Consider the following 9,690-nt stretch of genomic DNA (forward strand, 5'->3'; position numbering starts at 1 on the left):
TTCTTAAAGATGATCTTACACAACGGGCTCAACAAACTTTCTTTTATTAGTAAAAGATGATTTATTAGTATAAATTTAGCAATTACATCAACACCAAGAACAATAACAACCTATTCTTCAGGGAACAAAACCATACCAAAGTACACTCATGTACCTGACCCCACGCCAAAAGACCCATAAAAGAAAACAGAACCGAACGAAGATTAAACTAAGACAATAAAAGCAAACGCTAACATAAAGAAGGGATTGCTATCATGTGAATAGGTGTAGAACAAACTCACACTTCAGTTACAGGTTTCAGAAATGGAGCTGCCTTCTCAAATCCTATGATGTTTGCAAGGGACTATACAAATGCTATTGGGATCATGAAAAAGAAGGTAAGGAAGAAGAATGCAACAGCTATAATCAACCTCCAAATTGTAAGTGTAACAAAAGGAACTGCAAGGTTGTGCCAATATACATCTCGCGGTTCTGGAGCCCATTCTATTAACCACATAGTGGGATCTTTGGATTGTTAAGTTTGTGCAGAAACAGCAACACCCCACCAGCTTTTGAAGGAAACAAATGTTGCTGGCATGATAGACTTAAGGTTGCTTATAATCCTTTCTCGCTCTGCCTCTATCTGCCATTGCCTTCGGTTGTGGGCTTCTGGGAGAGAGAACGAAAGTAGAAACCAAGGGTTTTCACCACAAAGAAACGAAGGGTTTCTAATTTCACAATTAATAATCTAATTAATTTCTAATCCAACTCACGTTGTCACGGAGTAATGGTGGCCCTCGATTTATACCCCCTGCACACTAGAGTGCCCACTGCACACTAGAGTTAGCAAAACTTGAGTGGAAAAATAAGAGAGAAATTGTGTTTCGACACATACCTGTGAGAACCTACTTAAGGATGCTATCCAAAGGATCCATAAACGGCCCTGCTCGTACATTTCATTATAAAATATCACTGTATGCATGCTCATATGTAGATGTTTTGATTATTGTATGTATATTAACTTGAATTTTGAAAGAATTAGTCCTTGTTTCACTACAAGAAAGCAGACTTTTAGCCACGACCTAAATCCATGGGTAAAGGCCTTTAGCCATGGATATCAACTGTCGCAAGACCGTGGGGTTTCGACCTGTCACTAAAAGTTTCGCTACAGCATAAGACCGTGAGCGATGCATGTTAGGCTTTAGAGTATAATTCTAGCTAATGTTCAAGAGGCGATGCATGTTCTTACAAACCTGGTTGAAGTGTTGTTGAAGCGTCTCTTTTGTGTTGTTGACCTTAACATCATGTGTGCACCTTAATCTAGTATTTTCACAAATGTCAATATAAGAGGAAGGAGAGGAGATTTAACCAATCATTTCCCCATGACGCCATAACCTTACCAGTCAAACAAGTGTGAGTTTATTGTCTTGGCCAAACCATCTCTGCTAACTATATATTGCACCAAGAGGATCATCAAAAAGTAAAGTGGATAATAAAAATTCATATCTTAAACAACAAATTAGTACTACTACCTCTCTGTTGAACCTGCTTTAGTGCCTTGGATTCGTACTTTAGCTATAGTTTCCTAAGCCATGAGAAGTTAAAGGAATCGGGATAAAGAGAAAATATTCTACACTAAACCCTTCATGCGACTAGTCTCAGTTACTTTAAAGAGCTAAGGTAATGATAGCATAACAGTTACAATATACCAAACAGATCGATTCGAGCAATCATTGAGAATAGAATAAATACAAAAACAAATAACATATGACTCTTAGCCAGCTTACCACTTCAAGAAATTTTTGAGTATTGCTTTCAAGCCCCAATATTAGACAAACAAAGTTCAATCGAAGATAAAGCTTAACCTGCAGAAGAGATGAGGATAAAAATTTCGTAGGAAGCATAATTGATTTGACATGTTCCCCACAACAATTCAATCTTGATTTTTAATAAAATTTTCATCCACTGAATAAGAGGGAAAAAAAAGTAAGTAGTGAACTAAACTGGTAACTTGATTTTCGTCTGATAAGCTTTTATGTTACAATCACAGAGCATCCTCGTTTCTATACACTACTCGATTTAAACACGAAGACATTTTAATGCTAAGCTTCTACCTATCTTCATAATATTTTGGTTGAACTTCTATGATTGACATAGAGTTTACAATATAAAGGGTACCTCGGAAGCCCCTTCAAGTAAATCACTAGTTTTGTACTTGTACTCAAGCCGTAGACATTAATAACCCTCCGATGAGATATATGATATAACAAAATACTGAGAGTATCATAGTAAATACATAAAAACTATTTACAATTTCACATTATAAGAAAAACAGTAAGCTCTGATGTGGAAAGAAGAGAAGACAATGCCAACAGACTTACAGGAGCAGGAACGTTGGCCTCTTGCCAGCGGTTTGTAATCAGGTGGAGCCTTATAACTTGGATTTAACTTCTATATCTCACCTGGACACCCAAATATAATTTAACCAAAGTGTGCCCATCACCAAAAATAATTTAGACATAAAACAGAAAAAAAAAATATATATATATATCAAGAAAGAGTGCTAAACAAATTCACCAATAGCTTCCCCTTTTTCCGACTCCAAGATCTCCAACTTCTGTGAATGCCAAATTCGCGTAAATGATCAAGCTTAAGAAACATTGAGATTCAATAAAAGAAGTGACCGAAATTAATCAACCCTCATCCACAATACTACCCATCAACTCGGTGTTTAGTGTAGGAACCGTTATTTCAGAATGACTATTTCTACAAACCGCGAACACCACGCGCAGCGGAATTAATGGGTGTCCACGATTTGTGATTGGAAAATATACCTTTTAGATCTGGTTTTGATAACTCTGAGAATCCAAGCTTTATGAATCCGAATCAACAATCAACCCCTTGATCTTCTGTTATATTCCTTTATAATAGATTGGACGTTGTGTGGACAACGATCTACCAATCCCCTTCTTTCTCACAAAGCTAGATCCAATTTTGGATCTATCTTTCCTTGCCTCTTTTTCTGTTCAGATGAATAGTGAATTTTGGCCAAAGAGAGAGTATTCTTATTATAGGCTACAACAGGGACCATGAGGAGAAATTAGGGTTGGGCCTCCTGACGGGCTTGGGCTTCCCATATTCGCCCAGAACACACGGCTCGAGTCCATCAACAAATGGCTTATTCCACTAAAGGCCATTGTTGCACTACCGCCCTAATCCCAAATTACGTGTCAGCGTTTATGGGCTCCATATTATATGCTCGTTGATCTCCCTGTGTTTAAGATATCGAATGTCCGTTGATTAAGTCAAGTTACTGACAACTACATTAATCAACTTCTTATGTCCTTGAGTAGTACCACTCAACCTCATTGTCATGTCAGAATAAATCCACCTGCAGGGTTTACATGACAATCTTTTTGAGCTTCTCAAGGGGACATCATCAACCCGACTTCTTGCGGGACACGGATTCCTTTTATAATCAACGACATACCTTACATACAATGTCATTACCCAATCCATCGAGTTTGTTGATTCACAAATGAATCTCACTCATTGATGATTTAAAGCAATGTATAATGCATATAAGTGCCCGTTATTATATCCGGATTAGGAGGACAAACATCCATAATAACAGAGGCGTTTGTTCTCTTACAGAGTCAGTATAAAGAGAAACAACCTCACTTAGTCATGTTCAATACACACAAAGTGTACTAGTGTAATCCTATAGTCAAGATAGACTAATACCAGATTATACTACAACCATACTAATGGTTTGTCCAAATCCATCTAGGTTGTGAATGATTACTTATACTTTATAAGGTACTGATAATATGATCTTCTGTGTGTTCACACCATATCATCTACAACATAAAGTATTAGACACATGCATATAACTAATATGCATAACATTTGCCCATATGATTCTCATTCAAAAAAAAAAGAATTAGAGTTAATACAAAAGTAATGCTTTTAGTATATAACCCTATCATTTAGAAGACTCGTCAATAAAAGAAGTGACCGTAATTAATCAACCCTCATCCACAATACTACCTGAAACCATGAAAAGAAGTTAAATGACAAATAGATATAGAACATTGTTAAGGAATTCCTCTTGTAAACCTTAGTGTAGGCAATTATGTAAACCAACAATAAGCACTACTCCTAGGATAAGAAGGAACTCTACTTCTTGGTGGAGGCTCATCACGTCGAACAAAGTCCCTCTTTGCACTACTCCTAGGATAAGAAGGAAATGCCCAAATGGAAGAGTAGAATTAACTACAAACCACCTTAAAAAAATAAAGATCATATTAAAGGAGAATATTATGCTCGAAGATTTACCAGGTTTCCTGCTGTAAGACCTCACAGGGGGCGACATGGGTCTGACTCTCTCTGGTACAGCCATAATAGGGCGTCTCTCTAAATCCAAAAGGTCCCTTAAATCCATGACCATGTTTAGGCGCCAAATGGCCACCAACGCCTCTTAAACCACGACCAGGGAAGCTATGAGGTGCTGGCCTGACCCAAGATCCCCTAGCACCTCAAGGAAACACTCTTCCAGAACGAAGATCGCCATGAGCGGCATACTTTCCCATGCCCCTCTGTAATGGGAGGAAAATGCTATTACCTTAACATAAACAATAAAAAAAAAGAAAGACATCAATATTCCGCACCTGAACGTCCGACTAAGGGTTTGTCCAGTAATAGGATGAGTAGATGTATAGCTATTCTCTCCAACAATTACAACTCTTGTGGAGGCTATTGCATCAATGCCTTCTGTGACTGAGTTCATGGAGTACTCTATAAAAGACACCGGTACCTACAAGGGGAACAACGCGTATTTGATTGCTAAATTCAGACAAGCTACACAACTGATAAGAGCCAAAACAAAATTTGCCAAAAGAAAAGGAACCAAGAAGGTTGAACAAACCAACTAAAACAGAAAAGTTCTCAACAAGCCTAACTTAACCCCATGAAAATGCTCCATCTAAATGGGTGTTCACTTTTCAAATACGACCATTCCTGATAGAACGACATCCTTTTTGCAATCAAATGGAGTCCCCTAAACTCCTCAAAAGCTTTCTTTGGGGAAGTAGTTAATACAATTTTCAGTTTTCTTTTTCTCTTTTCTGTGCGTGTGCGTGTATTTTTTATATCATCTTCGATATAATATTCATATGTATGCACAGTGCACTTGTCCTGCTTGTATTTACTATAAGTGACCACTCTCGACTAATATATTAATGTTATTTACTACGAGTAACTACTCTGGACTAATATAAAAATGGATTAAAAGAAACCTTTTATTTTTTCAAAATTACACAAACCTTGACAATCTGATCTATGGCTTTGTAAGTTGCATCAACTAACCTGTTCCAACTGAACAAGCAATATGCTCCACTCCATCTATACCAATAAGTTTCACAGTTGCTGTAGAAAAACCAAGAGTCCCACATGTAACCTGTGTTGTGACTCGTGAGTATTAGATGTAAAAAAGCTTAAGAAGGTTATCTAGAAAGAAGTAGGAACTAGAAAGATAGTAAAACAATGTGGAATACCTGCATATCACCAAGAGACCAAATGGCCCCGTGGCTGGAAAATTTCATCTGATATCAATGCTTCTATGTTGCCATCAGAAAGATGCTACAAAAACAAACTTTTCTTAGGATAGTAATGTCCGATGCGGTAGTGCCAACCCACAAGTGCCAAGACATCTACTCACTTTTTTTTCTTCTCAACCTTTGCTTTGAAGCGCCAAAAGGCGTCATCAAGATCCTTGCCATCTAATTCATAACCAAGCTGGAAAACAAATTAAAAACACAAAATTGGAGAAAGGAACCTCAAAAATTGTCAATGGAGAAAGTATAGGAATAATAATACCTCCAAGAGTCCGGATCTTAGAGCATGCCATCCATCAGCATGCGTTACCAAAAAAGGAACAACAATATGTTACGTTAAAGTTTACCTCTTTTTATTTTAGCAACTGAACTAACCTCTTGACTATTGTGGGATCGACTTCACTCCTACAATTCGAAACAACAAAAAGGAACACCCTTTACTCAATTTCCATCCAAAACAAAAAGCACCAACCTTTAATAAAACAAAAGTTAAAAAATAAAACTTTTAACATTACCTTTGATGAGAGAGAGGTGATGGTGGACAATTTGTTAGAGAGGTGGTGGTCTTTGGTAGGCAATTGTTAGAGAAGCCGATAAGAGATGGTGAGAAAGGCGATTGGAAGAGGTTTGTTTAGTTTCTCATTATTATTATTTTTGCCTTATCTGATATTTCTGGGCAAATTTGGAGCTCCGTGCCCAAACTTTTGGACCAATTTTCCAGCTATCCCGTCGAATTATTTTCGTGGGTTAAAATCCACACCTATCACATACCATCAAGATCTGATCCAACGGTCCAAACCGTGGGAATACCAACGGCTATGATCATAGAGAAAGGTAGCAAAATAGTGTCACACCATTCTATAACTATTATAAGTTTACCAACTGTTACCAACTGTAGGCAATGATTCTACATCTTGGAGTCGTGGCAAATGTTTCAGGTCATCTGTGGCTAAAGGCCCATTTTCTTGTAGTGTTTCCCCCGCAAGTGAGATGTATAGATATCTGAGATTAATTAAGGAAACATGCCTTTGTTAATGAGTCGTTGTAGTATAAATGAAGTTTGTGAGTATCTTCTCTGAAAAACTCTCACGATGCTATAACTCATCCACTAGGGAATTCCTAGTAGTTCAAGGCCTTGTTGCATACGGTCAATGCATCTGTACTCTGCGAAATGAGACTTAGCTTAGGACAACACATTTTTGGCCACTTATCATTTTAATGTCTCTTCTTTGCTTGAGGACAAGCAAAATGCTGTTTGGGGGTGCTGTGATAAGCACCCAAAACTATAATACTAAACCCTGTAGAGACATAGTGTTTTGGTTAATTATGTGTTTAATAATCACGAAATAATGATATTTTCATACTTTTGCAGGTTTTCGCATTTAAAGTGAATATGATATTAAAACATGCATCAAAGTACGGGAATACTATGCATATTTGAAGTATTCACACTCATCCCAGTGAAGCCTAACAAAGCCTGACTAGAGCCGAAGTTTCCAAAGGGACAAAACCAGTGCAGAACAGGTCCACATGTAAAGAAGCAGCAAACTTTCGAAGCTCACATCTTTCAAACCTGGACGCCGACTTCGGCTAGTGAACTGCTAGAGCAACCAGGGCAATGAACTCTACGCAAAGACAGAAAGTTGTAAAAATGCCAAAATCGGCACCGCCACTGGACCCACTCTGCAGGCCCAAAAGGCATGACGAGTCAACATAGGTAGGTGGCAAGTGATGGTCACAATTTTGTGCCACCTTGCAAAAGGAAAAGACGGATCAATTCAATGTTTGAATTGATTTGGCAAAAGGACAAAATAAAATTAAAACATATCAAGACAAACTTTTACAAAGTTTGGAAGTTATTAAGTAAGTAAAAAACAAAACTATTAAAGGAGTTCAGGGTTTAGCATTGAAAATTTTGGAGGCTATATATATGAGAAGGGGTCTTCAGCTTATTAGTTTTAGTTTTAGCTTTTCATTTGTTGTTGTTTCATTCCAGTACGTAGCTTTCCTTTCCAGTAGCTTTCATACCAGCTTCAGTACTGTAAGTCATTTTATTTAATAAAAGTCATTTCTTTTAAGTTTAATTCATGTTGCATTTACTTATTTATTGTATACAACAAGTTTTAATCATCCAATGACCATACATAGCTAAACCCCGTGGGGAGGCTTAATAATGATTATGAGGATCGGATTGACCTTTAATGTTGAGAATCAATACTTAGGAATTAGGTGTAGATTATACATCCGGTCCCAAAATGATTGAGACTGTCCAAGTTTTGGAAATGATGCTCAGAAGCAGCCTCGCATGAGAGACCAAAATGTCATCGCGACTCTATGGTGTCAGATAGCTGTCTAAATTGTCCAGCTGATGTAGAATCGAACCAGGAGCTGAAATGATATTCTAGAGATGGAGTATTAGTTCAACTCCTTATGCTAGTGAGATGAGCTCAGAGATGCGTGCATCTCACTAGGGATCGATACTCGACGTCGTCTCGGGTTTGTCTATGAACTCGAGACATATTAGAGCTGTAGTGATGCGGTATTATAACTGTTGAAACTGATTCTTGCATGAGTACGGTTAACCCTTTTCCCTATTTCTATATCTCTATTTATTTACATAGAAATCAATCGTTATTATTTACGTTATTTGCATTACCGTTAATTTACTTAAACCAACTAAATAACCTAAAATCCTACTCATTAAAAGTTGTGAACCTTGCCAAACCCTAAGGTATGGACGATCCCTTACTCGACCTATCCTACAAACCCACGTGAGTAAGGTAACTTAACTAAACGGACGACTAACGGACTTTGGACTGACGACTTCGGACTGTGGACTTCGAACTTAAGTAAATCAAACCTCAAAATAACGTTTATCATGCACGTACATGTATACACATGTATAGTAGTGTTTGCATCTGTACGTGTGATACACATGCATAATGGTCTTTGCATGTGCTCTATACACATGCATAATGGTGTTTGCATGTGTGATAGTAGTATTTGCATGTTTGTTCTACACATGCATAGTAGTGTTTGCATGTGTGTTATGCACATGTATACACATGCATAATGATATTTGCATGTGTGTTATAAACATGCATAATGGTGTTTGCATATTGGTATACACATGCAGTGCATATTATACATGCATAGTGGTGTTTGCATGTATATCAGAGAATGTCATAATTGGTATTAATAAAAATAATCTGGCGGCGTCGGCCGAAAATGTCTTAATAAGCGAAAACTAGGGGTGCAAGTGGATATCCAAATATTCGAATCGATTTGAATTTGTATTGAAAAATGGGATATTATCCTAAAATTTTGGATATCGATTCGATTCGGATAATTTTTATGTCCAAATTGGTTTAGGATAGGATTAGGATCTTGCCATATCCCATCTAAAAATATCCGATCAATTTTAAAATTAATAGTTATTATATATAATTAATTTATTTATTTATTATTGTATAAAATCATAAACTAATAATATAAAACTATAATAACAAAATAATAATAATAAATGACAAATATATATATTTATAATAGTTTTTATAGTGGTAAAATAAATTATTCAAAGCAAATAAAATTTTAATTAATATTAATTTTTCGGATCGGATATTATCTGATATCCGATTCGAATAAATTTTTTAATATCCGTCGGATTCGGATATCGGTATAAATTTTCAAATTCGAATTCGGATACAGGCGTATCCGAATCCAAACCTATCCATTTGCACCCCTAAGCGAAACTATTAATGATAGATGCTAATGTCAACCCGTTTTGTCCCAAAACCGTAATTATTGGTCAACCATGCCTAAAACCGAAATTATTAGTCAATTTAAGTGTTTGGGCCTAAATCTATGCTTAAAAAATTAGACCCGAGTTAACAAACATACCAAAATCCGACCCACGCTAATTTATTCCACAATAGGAAGTGAAACCCATTTTTGAAGCCCACGTAGATTCTCATCTTTGCCTTTTAATGATCATGTAAATTGTCTATATAGTCCCTTAATGATCACCCATTTAACCTCTAGGAACTAGGGCAGTGAATCGGGTCGGGTTCGGGTCAATTTTCATAACCATTTATTT

This window comes from Coptis chinensis, chromosome 6 (assembly GCF_015680905.1).
Source record: "Coptis chinensis isolate HL-2020 chromosome 6, ASM1568090v1, whole genome shotgun sequence".
NCBI lineage: Eukaryota > Viridiplantae > Streptophyta > Magnoliopsida > Ranunculales > Ranunculaceae > Coptis > Coptis chinensis.